Source organism: Malaya genurostris, chromosome 3, assembly GCF_030247185.1.
Source record: "Malaya genurostris strain Urasoe2022 chromosome 3, Malgen_1.1, whole genome shotgun sequence".
Classification (NCBI taxonomy): domain Eukaryota; kingdom Metazoa; phylum Arthropoda; class Insecta; order Diptera; family Culicidae; genus Malaya; species Malaya genurostris.
The window spans coordinates 136,614,171-136,634,125 of NC_080572.1; the positions used below are offsets into that span (position 1 = coordinate 136,614,171).

Here is a 19,955-nt window from a genome sequence, read left to right on the forward strand (position 1 = left end):
TCACCTTTCAGGCAAGCCTTAATGTCAGCGTAAACGCGACGAGCAAAAACAAAGTTATTTTCACGGACACTAGTCACTGCCTCTGGCCTAGCGACAGTGGTCTCGACTTTCAGTAGAACTTCGGGAGAAAGTCGGATGAACTTTCTACTTGAAATCACAAGCTCGGCTTGTACTAAAATCTTCGGGCTTCACCCGAAAGTAAATGTTAGGAGCTTAAAAACCCATAGTTGGGAAGAGTTAGGAGTAGTTCAGTCTCAGAGTGCGCGGAAAATATCCGTTAGTCTCGGGCGTCGGCCCGTAGACAAGTTAGTAGCTAGTTCAGTAGCGGAGTATGATACAGTATGCATAAAAATATGTGTGCATTGTGAGGCTTGAGGTAGTTCGTCGAAATTACACAAATGGTTCGCATTATAATTTTGTATTATGGTTCAATTTCGCCCTATTGGCATTAAAAGAATCAAGTGTCCTCAAAGTCAAGTAAGAAATATTGTTTAAAAATGGGATATAATAGATTTCTGAAGACATTTAAAGAATTGAGTGAAAGATTGCTGTAATGAGTGAAGATTTAACAGTTTCATGTGCAGTGTTTGATATTCACATGCGAAAAAAACAATAGTTAGACACAACCATTGCTCGTGTCATGGTAGTGTTGATAATATACGACAACAAAAGTATGTGTTGAAGAATAACTTTTTTTTATTAATGTAAACAAGTAAATGTGAAGACATATATCCGACGAGTTCACCATGAAGTGTTGTGAATAGATTTACAAACTCATCGTGCTATAACATATCGTGAGTGTGCAGAATGTGACCCGAAAGATGGTGAACTATGCCTGATCAGGTTGAAGTCAGAGGAAACCCTGATGGAGGACCGAAGCAATTCTGACGTGCAAATCGATTGTCAGAATTGGGCAGAGGGGCGAAAGATCAATCGAACCATCTAGTACCTGGTTCGCTCCGAAGTTTCCGTCAAGATAGCTGAAGCACACAACATTTCGGAATCTATTCTTATCTGGTAAAGCGAATGATTAGAGGCCTTAGATTCGAAATGATCTTAACCTATTCTCAAACTATAAATGGGTACGTATCGTAACATTCTTGGTTGATGTTATTGCAATGTAACGTCGGACACCGACCCTCTGTTAGATCTAGATGTCTTCCGTCGACGTGAAATACATATATCGGTGTGCTTAGTGGGCCAAGTTTTGGTAAGCAGAACTGGTGATATGGGATAAACCAAACGTAATGTTACGGCTCCTGTTGAGTATACGTTTGCATTGGTATGCTTACTGGAAACGGTAGTGCCTTTGTAATCATAGTAACATGAATCTTTTCTTCGAGACACTAACGGGAGGTATCGAAAGAGTTATCTTTTCTGTTTAACAGTTATACTGACCACATAATTTCACAGAGAGAAGTGGTTGGACAGATTGCAAGAGCCTGGTTTTTACAGCTGTGTCGATGCACTTTCCTTGGTCCATGAAAATCGAAGATTGGAACACGAAAACTCTCAACAGCTTGTACCGAGTCCGTAGCAGGCCTCCAAGATGTAGAGTCTCTAGTCGATAGAATAATGTAGGTAGGGTAAGCCGGCAAATTGGATCCGTAACATCGGGGTAAGGATTGGCTCTGAAGACTGGGATGACTCGAGCTCTTATCGTACTATCGGTCGCTCGAGTGAGCACTTCGCTCGATTGCGTTCCGTGGTATGGTTTTTCCTTACCGTGCTTGGTGCGATCGATTTAGTTCGTACGTACTGTGCACTATAGTCATCAATAAACAGTCAATTCGGAACTGGCACGGCTGAGGGAATGCTACTGTCTAATTAAAACAAAGTATTGTGATGGCCTCAACAGGTGTTGACACAATGTGATTTCTGCCCAGTGCTCTGAATGTCAACGTGAAGAAATTCAAGCAAGCGCGGGTAACCGGCGGGAGTAACTATGACTCTCTTAAGGTAGCCAAATGCCTCGTCATCTAATTAGTGACGCGCATGAATGGATTAACGAGATTACCTCTGTCCCTATCTACTATCTAGCGGAACCACAGCCAAGGGAACGACTTGGAAACACTAGCGGGGAAAGAAGACCCCGTTGAGCATAACTCTATTCTGGCTTTGTAAGGCGATATAAGAGGTGCAGAATAGGTGGAAGTACGGGTACAATATTATCTCCCTAGCACCAATGAGATACCACCACTCTTACTTTTGCCTTACTTACATGATCAGGTGGAACAAGTGCTGGGGTTATCGCAACCTCTTTTTTGTTCAGCGGTCAGTCATGTCGTCGTTTCTGACAATAATGCAGAAGACCGAGCCTGTGGTCGTTTTTCCGTTGCGTGTCCTGGCGTGTGGACCGAACAGGGTTCTCCACTGATCGGTGCGTACGGGGCGTGCTTCACGGTGCGCAATCCGGCGTCCGGTCCAAAGGGTCTTGAAGTGGGGTCCCGTCCGCGTGCGGTAGGCCACAGTCCGCTCAACTTTCTCAACACAGTACTCCGATGACAGTAGACATCTGGATACTCCAAGTCATGGACAGTGCCAGGTGCGGAGTTTGACTGGGGCGGTACATCTCCAAAACAATAACCATGAATATATTTATTTACTTAGTCTTCGATAATTTACATCGCATAGACACCTAATTACTAATTCTTAATCTAAACATATTTTTGGACACATTGATATCAAATTTTTCGTAAACTTCGTTAAAAAGACGGCAACCTACATAAAAAGGGTTGTTTTGTCCATATTGAGTGCGGTGGATTGGCAGCCGTAGAAATTGCACACGTCGAGTTCGTCTTAATGGAGCAAAAAACGGCAATTTTCCTAACAGCTCTGCGCAGTCAATGTTGTTAACTATTACATCGAACATCAGGAGCCGCTGCAAGACCTGTCTCCGGCTTTCCAGTGTTGGTAGATTGATTAGTTGACAGCGGTCCTCGTAAGAGAGGAGATGGACGGGATCCGACCAAGGCAGCAGACGTAGTGCGTATCGTATGAAGCTCCTTTGCACGCTTTCAATTCTTCTGATATGGACACGATAGAACGGTGCCCATACCGGAACGGCATATTCTGAAATACTGCGAACAACTGAACAGTACAAAGTTTTCAGGCAATAGATGTCTTCGAACGTATAAGTGCTTTAACGACTGGTTGTGGGTTATTTTATTGTATTATACGATTTTTCTCAGTCTAAAAAGTAAGGCAGACGAGTTGTTTTTAAATTTGCCCGACGTTTCGGCCGTTTTTGATGGCCTTTTTCAAGGGAAAACTACGGAGATAAAGTTTATTCAAAATTTTTGTTGTTGTTAGAGACATGTTGTACAATAAAATATTTCATTCTGGGAACTCACTTAATCTTGTCGTCTTTGTCGGTATCGCTTATTGCAAGCGGTAAGAAGTATGTTGTTGTCAGTTTTGTCAAAATACTGGAACGGATTCTTTATCATCGGCATTAAATTTTCGAAAACTACTTTTGATAGTCACAACACTTTCATCGGCACGCACTGCTACTGGTTTTTGAAGATGGAGGGTATAGTTTTGTTGTGGGTACAATTGTAGATTGTGAGCCAACAATTCTGGCATTGTTAGTGTGAGTTGCAGTGGCTATATTCCGTCGAGTGTTAGCTATTTTAACTGTGTGTAGGATGCCTGCGTACGTAGTGTTGAGGCCATCCACATCGGTACGGTGGTTTACAGAATTGGCTGTGTTGGTTATATGGCACATTTCAAGTATGGGTAGCGCTGAGGATCTGAACGAATTATCAATTATTGAGACATTGTTTACGTCGAATATATGATCGTGAGTGATCATATGTTTGATGAGAGCTGTTTTATCTCCGAGAGAAGTCATCTCCTGGTCAGTGTTGGTTTTGCCATCTTCTTTAAGTCTGTGATACATATTGATATTTGATTTGTGTCCATACATCCGTGTTTTTAGCTGGTTACGGGTCATGCCAATATAGGTCGTGTTGCAGTCTGAGCAACGCAGGCTATATATGACATTGGATTGTAATAAGGCATCAATGGGTGTTTTAATGTTCGGAAGCAGTTGTGTAGTTGTGTTGATGGGCCTTGGGCTGATCTTTACGGTTTTGTACTCTGTTTTTAAGATTTTTATAATGTGCGGAGTAAGCGATGAAACAAACGGTATTGATCGGTACGTCTGATCAGTGGGTCTTGGGGTATCGTTGCTATGAATTATGCTGGTTGTGTCGACGTTATGTGGCAGTGTGAGATGTTGGGTTTTACAGCGATGCATAAGCCGGTTTATTAATTTTGGTGGATAATTATTACTCCGTAGGTGTTTGAAAATTATGTGTTGTGTTTCAGTATTGTCCGTAGTGAGATAAGTCACTCTATTTATAAAATTTGTTGCAACATTTATTTTCATTGATAGTGGGTGGAAGGAATGGTAATTGAGTAGTCTATCGGAGGCTATAGGCTTTGAATACCATTGAGTGGTTAGGGTTTGGTTGGACTTACGAGTTACTATTGTGTCCAGAAACGGTAGTTTGTTGTTGGTTTCTTCTTCCATGGTGAATTGTAGATGTATATTGTATGAGTTGAAACAGTTTAAAGTAGACCAAATGTGGTAGGGCCATAAACAGATCGTCTACATATTTCCGAATTATGGGTATGTCGAACGGTAAATTTCGAATCGCCGTTCTAAGTAGGTTTCCCATTACTATGTTCGCTAAAATGGGTGACAACGGACTGCCCATAGCTGTTCCAAATGTTTGCATGTAGAATTTGTCACGGAATGGAAAATAACTGTTTTTTATACAAAACTCAACCAGTTCGAGGAATAGATCTAGGTTTATGTTGGTATTTTTCTTTATATTGTCCCAGTCCATGATAATATCATGCACGACTAGGTCTGTGGGTATGTTGGAGAATAGTGATACCACATCGAACGACACTAGAACGTAGTTTGGTGGGAGGGTGGTCTCCTGTACGTATTTAACAAACTGGAAACTGTCGGAAATGTTGTACTCACTGTTTGTGGATTTTTGTAGAATGTTGGCGATGTACTTCGATAGATGGTATGTTGGTGCAGTAATGTTAGGAACGACTGGACGTAGAGGTAAATTAGCCTTGTATGCTTTGGGCTGGCCATATATTTGCGGACATACAGCGGTGGATGATTTTAATCGGTATGATGTTGATGTGTCAATAACTCGTCTGCCTTACTTTTTAGACTGAGAAAAGTCGTATAATACAAAAAAATAACCCACAACCAGTCGTTAAAGCACTTATTCGTAACCTCAACATGGCTGCCATACAACACGGATTTTTTATGCTTATTAACAACAACTATGGTCACAATGTAGCAAAACTTTTCAAATCATATGCACGTTTAAACACGCAAGTATGTAACATGAATGTGCGCAAAGACTTTCTGATTCAATGCCGCAAAACCGGTATTTTCCCGGCGCATATAGTGAACTCACTTAAATGTATTCACCCTCTGTTGGAAGAGCGAAGTCCATATACTCAAAAACTTCAACGGATAATCGACAATTTAAAAAGGGAATTTTGAATGTGGAGATACAACATACGTTTCACAAAATACGATACCTCAATAACCAATTACAACTATTACAAGAACAACTGACCAGATCCACCAATGAATCCACAGCCACACGATTCATTGCTACACAACAACAGTCATTCGTTAACCGCAAACAATCACAAAAATGCAAAATAAACAAAAAACGCGGCTTTCTCAGTCAAATGGATATAGGCAAACGAATTGTTTATAAAATTGTCCGACGTTTCGGCCGTTTTTGATGGCCTTTTTCAAGGGAAACTAAAAATATGCTTTTATTATACAACATTGAATGGACTTTTATGGTATATGGATTATTCTAATGTACTTTGTGAACTCACTTCGGTCTAATCGTTATTGTCAGTTTCGTTGATTTCCAACGGTGGGATGTCTGTTGTCTATTTACGGTAACATATATAAAATAAACTAAGTTCGTTGAAGAACTTTTCATCGGATAGCACTATTGCCACAGAGTTTGGTGTATGCAGTGAATCTGACAATTATTAGTTTATTGGTTTGTGGGTACAATTACGTGGTGGGCATGATTGATGTCTCCAATTCGGCTGTTTTTGTGCTTTTCTTTCTTCCACACTTCGATGCCTTGATGGTGTGAAGAATGCCGGCGTAAGTTGTATTGAGACCATCTACGTCAGTGCGATGGTTAACGTTGTTGTTCGTATTGGTGATATGACACATTCCTAAAATTGGTAGAGCGGTGGAACGATACGTTCTGTCTATGATTTTAACACTCTTGAGATCAAAAGTATGATTATGAGTGACCATATGTTTAATGAGCGCAGTTTTTTCCCCTAGAGCGCTCGATTAAAATCATCCACCGCTGTATGTCCGCAAATATATGGCCAGCCCAAAGCACACAAGGCTAATTTACCTCTACGTCCAGTCGTTCCTAACATTACTGCACCAACATACCATCTATCGAAGTACATCGCCAACATTCTACAAAAATCCACAAACAGTGAGTACAACATTTCCGACAGTTTCCAGTTTGTTAAATACGTACAGGAGACCACCCTCCCACCAAACTACGTTCTAGTGTCGTTCGATGTGGTATCACTATTCTCCAACATACCCACAGACCTAGTCGTGCATGATATTATCATGGACTGGGACAATATAAAGAAAAATACCAACATAAACCTAGATCAATTCCTCGAACTAGTTGAGTTTTGTATAAAAAACAGTTATTTTCGATTCCGTGACAAATTCTACATGCAAACATTTGGAACAGCTATGGGCAGTCCGTTGTCACCCATTTTAGCGGACATAGTAATGGGAAACCTACTTAGAACGGCGATTCGAAATATACCGTTCGACATACCCATAATTCGGAAATATGTAGACGATCTGTTTATGGCCCTACCACACGACCAAATACAAACTACTTTAAACTGTTTCAACTCATACAATATACATCTACAATTCACCATGGAAGAAGAAACCAACAACTAACTACCGTTTCTGGACACAATAGTAACTCGTAAGTCCGACCAAACCCTAACCACTCAATGGTATTCAAAGCCTATAGCCTCCGGTAGACTACTCAATTACCATTCCTTCCACCCACTATCAATGAAAATAAATGTTGCAACAAATTTTATAAATAGAGTGACTTATCTCACTACGGACAATACTGAAACACAACACATAATTTTCAAACACCTACACGGTGCAGTCCACTCAGCTGACTGTTCGATTGGACTCCGGAGTGAAGTGATGGAGCCATGTTTCGTCCATTCGACGAAAAAAATCGGTTTTTTTTATATAACAGCTCCAAACACTGCTCAGAATCATCAATTCGTTGTTGTTTTTGATCGATTGTGAGCTCACGCGGCACCCATTTTGCACAAAGCTTTCTCATATACAAATATTCGTGAATAATATGTCCAACACGTTCCTTTGATATCTTTAGGGTGTCAACTATCTCGATCAACTTTACTTTACGGTCATTGAAAATCATTTTGTGGATTTTTTTCACGTTTTCATCGGTAACAGCCTCTTTTGGACGTCCACTGCGTTCATCGTCTTCGGTGCTCATATGACCAGTACGAAATTTTGCAAACCACTTACGAATTGTTGCTTCGCCTGGTGCAGAGTCTGGATAACACTCATCAAGCCATTTTTTGGTATCGGCGGTACTTTTTTTCATCAAAAAGTAGTGTTTCATCAACACACGAAATTCCTTTTTTTCCATTTTTTTCACAATAACAAAAGTAGCTTCACTCAAAATGCAATATCTCACAAACTAATAATCAGACAGCTGTCAAATTTATACACGTATCTTTTGAAGGTTGGTACTAACTGAAAATAGTATGGATTTAATTCTAGTGGTGCCCTTTCATAGAAACGATACGAACTTTTCAGCCGATCTGTTATGTACCAACACAATAAAAAAAAATTTGACCACCGGACTCTCCAGACGCGCGCAATTAAAAAATTCCGGGAACTTTTTGAACAGACCTCGTATGTGTGTTTGGGTACATTAGTTTCAAACAATTATAACTAGAAATCTATAGCTTCTACAAAACAATTTTTTGTGAAATTGAAAATAAAATTAATTTTTTGAATTTCTCAGTTATTATATTGTAAGATTTTTTTAAATCTTCTATCACGAAAAACGTCAAGTTACCAACTAATGAATGTTTTAGAAAGTTGGAGAGATGATCAATAAACAAGTTTTCTGAGGAAAAACTTTTGAATAATTTTCGAAAAACGATGTTTTTATAGCAATAATTGAATTTATTTATTTATTTCGTCAAGCAAATGTCGACTACATATAAATTGTTTACAATGTTCACTTACATACTACGCATTATTTCTACGACAAAACTGAGATTTTATTTGATTTTTTGACATAGTAAGGTATCTGAGCAATGATATATTATTCTGCAAGTTATCAGGTGTACAACTTTGCTTCCGCCGTTTTCCGATAGGTGGCTGTACCGGCTGAGGCTGGTTAAAATACATAGATGATAATGCTTTTAAAGTGAGAGCCTAACGAATTGAAATCGCCGTTTCAGTGACAGTTGTTCTTGTTTTCGTATTATTCACGCTCGAAAATGTCTGTTTATGTGCCCAATTCTCGCCATTTGCGGGAAGTTTTCCTTTTCTGTTATAATTCGAAAAAAAAAATTCAACTGAAGCGCATCGAATGCTTTCAGAAACTTACAGTGATGCTGCTCTGAGTAAAAGAACGTGTCGGGAGTGGTTTCAACGTTTTAAAAATGGTGATTTCGATGTCGAAGACAAACATGATGGTGGAAGAGAAAAAACTTTCAAAGATGAATAACAATGTACTACGAGCTCTTAAAACCGGGTGAAACCAGAGATCGCTACCGAACGCAACTTATGCGCCTTAGTCGCGCACTAAAAGAAAAAAGGGCACATTATCAAAAGCGACATGGCAAAGTCATCCTCCAACACGACAATGCTCGGCCTCACGTCGCAAAAGTGGTCAAAAAGTACCTGGAAACGCTGAAATGGGAAGTCTTGCCCCACCCGCCGTATTCCCCAGATGTCGCCCCTTCTGACTTCCACATATTCCGTTCGATGGCACACGACCTGGCAGATCAACATTTTGAATCCTTCGAAGAGTTGGAAAAATTGATTGCTTCATGGATAGCGTCAGAAAAAGGACTCCTTTTTTCGAGCCGGGATCCGAAAATTTCCGGAGAGATGGGAGATAGGTGTCGCTAGCGACGGACAATACTTTGAATAATACATTTGTAAGAACTTTTTCTCAATAAAACTTTAAATTTTGGAAAAAAAAACCGGCGGAAGCAAAGTTGTACATCTAATACGTTCAATGGAAAGTTCATAGGAAGCTAATTTCTAAATGTAGTCATTTTCGAGATATACGACAAACTAAATGAAAAAAATAATATTTCATGAGAATACGCCTATTTTGACTTTCTTATATAGAAAGGCTATACAATCACTGTGGAAAACAACTTTTTAATCGAGGCTCGAAGGGCCGAATGTCAAATACCATTCGACTCAGCTCGACGAACTGAGAAAATGTCTGTGTATGTGTGTGTGTGTGTGTGTGTGTGTGTGTGTGTGTGTGTGTGTGTGTGTGTGTGAGAGAGAGAGAGTAAGTATGTAACAAAAATATGCACTCGCCGATTTTCACAAACTAAGATTCAAATGAAAGGTCTTATAGTTTCCAAAAAATTTGCAGAATATTTATTTATTTATTTTGGAGCAGGGAAAAGCCCGATAGAGATGAAATTTGGCAATCTCTATCTCTCTCCAGCAGGCATAAAACCCACTCATCATTTGTATCAACAGATTTATCAGGATCTGACTTCCGGTCCCGGAACTAAAGCATAATAAGTGGAACATTACCAATTTCATTAGTATTTTTTCATGAACGATGGCCAAAAACAGGTACAAATCCCACAAAACTGTCTGATAAATTCTTCTAGTTTGCAGAACTTGTTAGTTTGTGGGCATAAAAACTTAGTTCGGCACTACTAGTACCCCTTTTCCTGTTCCGGAAGTACCGAAAATTGTGAAAAAAATCCAAAAATAGAATTCACTTTGATTTCTCTGCTATGCTTGAACCGATTTTCACATATTTGAATTAAAGCTCATATTATATTTAAAGCTACTGTGAATTTTCATCCGGATACGACCTCCGGTTCCGCAGCTAAAGAGCGATCAATGTCAAAGCTTTCAAATCGCCATATAGAATGACAGTATGTACAACACCGGTACGTGGGGGTACGGTGGAAGAAGAAGACACAAAACGAATGATGCGTGCTATGTTCAATTTCGTACACGCTATGAAGAAAACGAAACAGTTACGGATGTCTACTACTAGTGAAAAAGACGGTGCAGCGGTTGATAAAAATTTCAGCTATTTTATTATAAGTGCGACCGAAAGAATAAAAGAATGCAAAGAAGGCGAGGTTAAAATAAATGATATGAAAAATAAAATAAAAGAATGTCAATGAATTGAAGTTTTTTTTTTTGAAAATATATGCAATTTCACTGCTGGTAGTGCAGTTGTTACGATGAGAATCGTAACGTTTGAATCATTCTTTAACATTTAGTAATTTCGTGCACATTTATGAGATTTGAATTTAACTACGCATGACTGTACAATGATAAGCAGCAGCTAGGGTAAAGCGAAACAAGAAAAGGGTCAATATAGGCTCATAATTCACCAGCGCAAGATGATTCACGTTTAGATACAAAGCACAGGGTAGGTATAGAATCACATTGTTTAGATAGGCTGAACAACGCATGAGTAATTAGACCACCCGGTTCTTGAAACTTAAAATAAACGAACCCGTGCACAAAGAGAAGTAACGAAAAGGGTCTTAAATTGTTTATATCAATAAGCGACCTAGACGGCAAGCAAATATAAACTATGTTCGGTGCCTGTTTATTGGAATAGGCGAAATCTGAAAATAAAACTAGATTGCACCGAAACATGAATGGAAAGGACAAAGATAGGGCCGACCGGGCTAGCCGCCTCTGGCGTATACCGAATAGAAGGCAGAAGAACCTAATTTACCCGAATGGCAAATGTAAACAATTATTATTATTATTCGTTCGGTATACGACAAGAGGAAGGGTGAAAGAGACGGCAACTGTAATGTTGGTCTATAGTTGTGTAAGAAAAAATTTGTTTAAATTCATAATTTTTGTAAATAAAGTCAGTCTTAACCTAGAACTCAATGTGAAAGTTTCTTTGCTCAAAGCGAAAATCCTGAAGTTCGGAGAAGTCCAGAGCCATTCCACTGCGTTTCGGAGAAGTCCAGAGCCATTCGACTGCATTTCGGAGAAGTCCAGAGCCATTCGACTGCATTAGAGGTCCCGAGAAGTCGAACCATAAAGCTGTGGTGCTAGCAAAAACTATTCGAACGAGCAGTGCACTATCGTGCCACCAAATAGAATTAACGCGTATCCCCTACTATAGGAGGTGTCGCCTAGTTCATGCGGTACACGAAGCTGCCAGCCTCCTTACGTAGAACTCGGGAAAACTCCGCGTGGAAACAGCAGTAATACCGTGACAGTGGTGTAGTGATGTCAATAGCAATAATAATAATATTAATAATAATAATAATAATTCTACTACATGTTTTATGCTGCTGATTCATGCTGTTTAGTTTGACTAACATATGCAGAATTAACAGAAACGCGGGTTTGCTTCGTTTGTTAAATTTCATTCAATTGGTTTAATCGAAATAGAGCATAAGATAGTAACATTAGGTTTAACTATGTTCAAAACTGTTTCAATTTGTAGGTCAACCGACTTCGGCTATTCCGGTCATCTGAATACGGTTTCGGAAGAATTGGAAATGGTGATTAAAAACTGCAACAAGGTTCTCACTCAATTCTCTTTAAGATAGCAAAATCGATTTTCACCAACTTATAGGTTCAAAGGAAAAGTCTTACAGTTTCATACGAAATTTTCAAAATTTGTTGTGGATACTACTTTCGGTTCCGAAACTACAGGGTAAACATGATTTGTAGAGTTTGTAAGATTAAGTCCGAACAAATCTTCCTATTTATATTCAATAAACAATTGTGTTTGCGAATTCCACAGTAATATTTATGATATTATGAGTAATATGAGAAAGGCATCATTACACCACTAGGTGGATTAAAACAGGTTTTAAAATTAGCCTGGGTTCTGCATTGCCAAATTTACTATATTTGTAATCCTCATTTGTCCCGGGTTGGTGGTTCAATGCAATTACAAGCCAGTTGTCGTATGTTCGAGCCCCGACCTGGAAGGATTCTTAGTGTCGGTAGGGTCCATAGTACTAGCCATGCAATGATTCTGTACACTAAGAATCGGCTGCGAAGTCTGTTGAAACAGAAAGGCCAAATTCCACCAAAGGAATGTAATGCCAAAAAAAATTGATTGGTGTAAATTTCGCATAGCGAAAAGTGCACAAAGCTAATCAAATTATTCAAGATTTGCACTAAACTGATGATTTTCACCTTCGATTTGCAAAGAAGCAATCTAAATAGTTCTTAAGATAACATTTAGAGCCATTAGAACGGCTGATTTTGTATAATTTTCTCCATTGTTTTCCACTTTCGTTCTCTTTTCCGCCAATACGAACGAACAGAAGCTGAATGACACTTTTGTTTGAAGTGAAACTCACACCGCGAATGTCCAACAGCATATATGCTCACAGAAGAATTAGATGTTATTTTTTTTGCGTTCAGCCTTGAGGAACGGAGCCTCATATTCGCCATTGACTGAAGCATCTGTTTAATAATGCCGGGTTAAGCATTAGTGTGTGTGTGTGTGTGTGTGTGTGTGTGTGTGTGTGTGTGTGTGTGTGTGTGTGTGTGTGTGTGTGTGTTAGGGGGGGGGTAAGTATGTAACAAAAATATGCACTCGCTTTTCTCAGAGATGGCTGAACCGATTTTCACAAACTAAGATTCAAATGAAAGGTCTTGTGGCCTATTGCCTTCTATTGAATTTCATCTCGATCCGACTTCAGGTTCCGTAATTACATGGCAATATGTGAAAATTAAAAAAATGTGCCCACTCAATTTTCTCTGCGACCGCTCAACCGATTTTCTAACTAAACGAAACTAAGAAACTGGAAGGTCTCATAGTTTCCTAAAAATTTGCAGAACATTTATTTATTTATTTTGGAGCAGGAAAAGCCCGATAGAGATTAAATTTGGCAATCGCTATCTCCAGCAGGCATAAAACATCCTCATCATTTGTATCAACAGAATACAATGATCCAACAGGTACATTTGGACATAACACTAACAATTAAAAAATGTATAACCCTATAACTAGTTGATGACACCAAGCAGCAAACGAAGGGAAGTAATAGCGCTCTTGCTTAAAAGATGTGAGAGAATACAAAAGTGGGTAGGTAAATGGTGTATAAGGGTTGGCGAGGGGGTGAGGTGGTAAACGAGAATGGGCTAACGACGGTGTCAGAATCGGCATGTAGATCTAACCAGTGACCAAAAAGATGGTGGACGATAGAGAAAACGACGGGGTTAGAATTGGCATGAAGATCTGGTTAGTGATCGAAAAATGAATGGTGAATGACAGAGAAAAAGTAGAAGGGACGACCGGGTTAATTTCGACGAGCGAATCTAGTTAGTTTCCAAATCCCACAAAACTGTCTGATAAATTCTTCTAGTTTGCAGAACTTGTAAACACAGGTGGATTAAAACAGGTTTTAAAATTAGCCTGGGTTCTGCATCGCCAAATTTATTATATTTGTAATCCTCATAAAATTATTCTTTGACATCAAGACGATGCAAGCAGCAGACGAAGAAACATCGTTGGTCTATAAATTACAGGTTCAACAAGAGAGTAACCGCCATATTGCACAATACCTACGTTTAGGTATAAAAGTTTACCTATGATATAAAAGATTGCCTACACCCAACTATAAAAGCACATTTCTGATTGGTGTAAATTTCGCGAAAAGTGCACAATGCTAATCAAATTATTCCAGATTTGCACTAAACTGATGATTTTCACCTTCGATTTGCAAAGAAGAAATCTTAATAGTTCTTTAGATAATATTTAGAGCCATTAGAACGGTTGATTTTGTATAATTTTCTACATTGTTTTCCACTTTTCGTTTTCTTTTCCGCCAATACGAACGAGCAGAAGCTGAATGACACTTTTGTTTAAAGCGAAACTCACACCGCGAATGTCCAACAGCATAACATATCGGCTGAAAAGTTCGTATCGTTTCTATGAAAGGGCGCCACTAAAATTAAATCCATACCATTTTCAGTTAGTACCAACCTTCAAAAGATACGTGTATAAATTTGACAGCTGTCTGATTATTAGTTTGTGGGATATTGCATTTTGTGTAAAGCTACTTTTGTTATTGTAAAAAAAAATAGAAAAAAAGGAATTTCGTGTGTTGATGAAACACTACTTTTTGATGAAAAAAAGTGCCGGCGATATCAAAAAATGGCTTGATGAGTGTTATCCAGACTCTGCACCGGGCGAAGCAACAATTCGTAAGTGGTTTGCAAAATTTCGTACTAGTCATATGAGCACCGAAGACGATGAATGCAGTGGACGTCCAAAAGAGGCTGTTACCGATGAAAACGTGAAACAAATCCACAAAACGATCTTCAATGACCGTAAAGTGAAGTTGATCGAGATAGCTGACACCTTAAAGATATCAAAGGAATGCGTTGGACATATTATTCACGAATATTTGGATATGAGAAAGCTTTGTGCAAAATGGGTGCCGCGTGAGCTCACAATCACAATGTCACAAGTCGATGAAAACCATGCTGAAATTGAACGAATTGGGCTTCGAATTGCTCCCTCATCCACCGTCTTCTCCAGATTTGGCCATTTAGAAGCAATGCAGAGGTAATCGCTGAAACTGAGGCCTATTTTGAGGCAAAGAACAAATCGTACTACAAAAATGGTATCGAAAAGTTGGAAGATCGCTATAATCGCTGTATCGCCTCTGATGGCAATTATGTTGAATAATAAAAACGAATTTTGGCAAAAAAATGTGTGTTTCTATTAAACGATACGAACTTTTCAGCCGAACTGTTATATGCTCACAGAAGAATTAGTTGTAATTTTTTCGTTTAGCCTTGAGGAACGGAGCCGCATATTCGCAATTGACTGAAGCATCTGTTGAATAATGCCATCATGTAATCATAAATTGAAGCTAGCAAACGTGCAGCAGGTTCTATTTATAGATTAAGTATATTTTAATGTTTTGTGTTTGGACCTTTTTCTTTACTATTAACACAACGTTTTAGTAATAAACGTGGGATTAGCAACAATCTTACATCTTTTTTCATTCGTTTCGTGAAAGAATTAGAGAAAATACTCAATAAGGGAAACAGTTATTAAGAAATCAAATCTAGAGTAATTTCGTTACACTTTCATGTCGCGAAATTTTGAAAATGCACCCAGGTGAGCATAGTAAACAAAGACGCAGTCCTACGTCAAAATCATTCGAAATCGCAAAATGGTAGTAATGGTAGAGAAACTTAACGCTATAAAATAACTGCGTGCATACCAAACTTTTACACAAGCTTGGCGAAGCAAAGCTTAAATACCGAAATCCGTATCGCAAGTGTGTACAAAGATATAATTGCATACATTAGGGCTATTGATGTAATTTCGTCGGCTACAAAACAATCTACAAATTAAGACAAACAGAGTCTTTATTCTGGGTTCGCGTGTTCGGTGTTGGTCCCTAAAAAGATCAATCTAAGCAGACTCTCTTTCACTAGCAGATTAAAAAGTGTGACGATTGATTCAGCTGTATGATTGAAAAGTTCGATCATTAGAAATTTTGGTTCCACATCAATGGCTCGAACAACCCCATGTAGCTCATTCAGTAAAAAACACTCAGGCGGAGAGGTTGTGTTTCGATTTTACTGGCTCGCGAGTTAACGAAGGGGCGAAGACGAAGGGGTGCAAAGGCACAGAGGTGCTAAGGCAACCCAGTGCTGATCTACCAGGTACCAGACTTTGTACGCTGCGTAAGATCGAAAGAGATGATACATATCACTCGCTACACTGCAAGCATCACATTCAATCGTCACCAATAGCAATAAGCGCTGTACCTACTGTCAGGTACAGGTAGCACACATCAAGTTCAGTGGTGTCCACGACGGCAGAGCAACAGAGATAGCAGAAGACGGATGCCAAAAGACTGCCAATTGGAAATCATTGGGCGAGCTTCAACAAAAGAGACAACAGCATCAAGGTAGATTTATTGTTTTTCTTATAACAGAAATTTTACTATACACTGAAGTCTTTTTTGTGCGAATTTACGTACCGCATAGCTCTGAAAATTCGCATAAAAAACCGCATAACTCTGAAACTTTGCATAAAAAAAACCGCATAACTCTAAAACTTCGCATAAAAAAAACCGCAGAATGGAGCCCGCATAACTCTGAAAATTCGCATAAAAAACCGCATAACTCTGAAACTTCGCATAAAAAAATTGCATAACTCTGAAAATTCGCATAAAAAAGTTGCGTAAAAAACAACCGCATAAAAAAAGATCGCATAAAAAAGACCTCAGTGTACATAAGTTTTCATTTTGATATTATTATTTCACAAAAAAATCAGTTAATGAAATGGATGATCTCATGAAAGGTCATCCGAATCCGATTCCGAATACTATTAAGGTCTTAGATATTCTTATATCTTATTGAATATCGAGTTTATATTCCATCGAAGGAGGTGGAAATTGACGATGTTGTCACTGAATCAAGCGTAACAGTCAATGATTTACTTAAAAATGGAGTTGATCGTTTCATACACTCTATGCTTGAGGGAGTTAAGATACTCGAGGGCAAGCAATTGCACTCAGCTTCTATTAATAAACATATAGCTGATGTCAAAAACAATCTATTGGTATATAAAACGCATATGTCGACGCTTTGAATTTAAAGATATGTCGAAAATACGAAGTTTTAGATAATTTATGCTTAGACTTTTGGTTACGTTTCTTATCATAACTTTCATTGACAAAGTGTTATTGAAGAATTTTCTGTTCCATTTATGTTGTGATAGAATTTTCAAAATCGGACTTCTAACAGCTGAGATATGACCAGCCAAGGTAAGCGTACCCACATTTTTCATCAGACTTTAGTTGGATTTTTTTATAATAACTTTAAGTAGAATATTCGGTTTGCCGACGTTTTGAATGGATATTATTCCGAATGAATTTGTCTTTTTAATGGTGAATAAAGTTTTGAAATCGGTCCAAAAATGGCTAAGATATAGTCAGTGAAAATTAGCGTTCCCACTTTTTTACCCCTTTGGTATTCGGAGTGTTAATATATAATATTTGGGTCAATTTTAGCATGACGGTATTATATATGGGTAGTTTGACACGGATCCCAAGACCTCCTGCACGTCCAACTGCATTAGATTTATCTCCTTACTCGACTTCTATTCGACTAGATTGCACCTGGAAAATATTTCCTGACTTACACAGTAGCGATAATTTACCAATCATCATCTCAATAAGCAGTAACAAATGCATTGCTATTTCAGGATCTTGGTGGGGTACTCATCCGGAAGATCTAACAAAATTGTATCAGACAACGATACTTTCAATGATAGAATATGAATGCGATTACTTTCGCCCGCTGCACACTTTTATATTATTAAACTTGAGCGAATTCAATATCGTCGTTTGCGAATCGCCTTAAGCAGCATGCACTCAACACATACAATGAGTCTTGAAGTTCTGACTGGAGTTCTTCCATTGAAAGATCGCTTTTGGGAGCTTTCATCATGACTGCTAATAATATGTGAGGTACTGAATCCCCTGGTTATTAATAACATCGAAAGGCTAGTTGAGCTTCAATCTCAAACAAGATTCATGACAGTATATTTCAACCATATGTCACAGGAAATCAACCCTTGAAGATATATTCCTGTCCGTGTCAGCCTCCTAAATGTCCCTGACTCAACTTTATTTTTCGACACATCCATACAGCGCGATGTGCGTGGAATCCCGGATCACCTACGCTCAATGGAAATCCCAAAAATATTTTCAGGTAAGTTCAAGCATATTGATTCTAAGAAAATGTTTTACGCGGACGGATCAGGAATTGAAGAGTCTATTGGGTTTGGTATGTTCAACAATAATGTTTCAGTCTCATTTAGGCTTCAAGAATATGCATCTGTTTATATAGCAGAGTTAGCAGCAGTTCAGTATAGCTTAAGTGTAATCGTAACATTATCTTCAAACCATTATTTCCTCTTCACAGATAGTCTGAGTGTAATTGAAGCCATTCGATCAAACATTGCTGGCGAGAATAAACCGTTTTTCTTGGGCAAAATAAAACAGTGCCTGAACGACATATTGAATAATAATTATCAAATCACTATAGTCTGGGTCTCGACTCATTGCTCCATTCCAGGCAATGAAAGAACCGGTATTTTATCTACACGTGGTGCTATTGATGGTGAAATTTATGAGAGACCGATTGCTTTCAACGAACTCTGTGGCGCATCTCGCCAAACATCACTTGCTATAGAGATGATCTGGGTCGGTGGATGCACTCAATTATCCCTAAAATGTCGAAGAAATCATGATTCAGGAGGCTGGATGTAAGTAGGGACTTCATTCGTGTGATGTCCAGACTCATGTCCAATCACTACACGTTAGATGCACATCTCATTCGAATTGGACTTTCCGAGACTAATCGTTATGCTTGTGGCGAAGGTTACCGCGATATTGATCATGTCGTTTGGACATGCGTGGAGTATCGTGATGTTAGATCTCGACTAACAAATTTCTTGCGTACTCAAGGTAGTCTATCCAATGTCCCAGTTCGCGACAATATTGCTTGTCGTGACCTTCCTTACATGAAACTTCCATCATTTAATTAAGACAATTGGAGTTCCAATTTAATTTTTATTCTATGTTAGACTTCTTTCTCTTCCATGAGTTAAACCAATAGTCAACTATCTTATATTGAATAGAAGTCATGAATTGATACAAAGCAAAGCCTTGGTATTACATTCCTGTAGTGGAATTTGACCTTCTGTTTCAACAGACTTCGCAGCCGATTCAGAGTGTACAGCACCATTGCATGGCTAGTGCTACGACTCTACTGACACTACGAATCCTTCCAGGTCGGGGCTCGAACATACGACAACTGGTTTGTAAGACCAGTGCCCTATGCATTGAACCACCAACCCGGGATACAAACAAATCAGAAATAGTTATAAGATCATGTACAAAAGAAATGTTTTTTAATTTTATGGAATTTATAATAGGAAATCGCTTAATAGGTTAAAAGTACTATGTATGTTATTGTTGATGCTACGGCGAAGAAAAACTTATGTATGAAATAAATATGACTTTTATTACTACATGCGTGGTTACTTCGACAATGCTCGGTCATGTATTAAAAATATCAAGTTACAATATTAAAGAATTAAAGATACGACGAAGGATAAATAAAATTACACTATTCCTGAGATTATTGGTTCACGGTTATTGATTCAACATTTTTCGATGAAAAAATGGGAAATCTTCTCTTGAAACGCTGTTTATAAAATTAATAAGTTTGTACACTCTCTTTCTTGAAAATTATCATTAGGTTCGTTTCATTTGTCTCGGTTTATATCTTGAGGTTGTTCGTATCCAAAATTGATTTTTTAAGTAGCTTTGAAATCATCATAATTGACTTCCATTTAAAGGATATTTTTCAAAAACTTTCAAATGTAAACATTTGTAGAAGGTATCGAAATAGAATAGAATCAATTTTTCTGAAAGAATCTAACTGTAATTTTATTCATTCGCAAAAAAATTAAACGCTGTAAGTAAAATAAATTTGTAATTTATCACAGTTTAGTGCATTTACCATCATTTTTTGTTTTAATTATAGAGGTTTTAACCATAAGGTCATTCACCTT

General features: G+C 38.3%; 1 protein-coding gene across 1 annotated transcript in view; it reads right to left on the bottom strand.

Moving 5' to 3' along the window:
• LOC131439201 (uncharacterized) overlaps positions 1 to 19,955 on the bottom strand; it is a 600,687-nt gene that overhangs the window by 172,864 nt on the left and 407,868 nt on the right. The gene's annotated exons all lie outside the window — the stretch shown is intronic.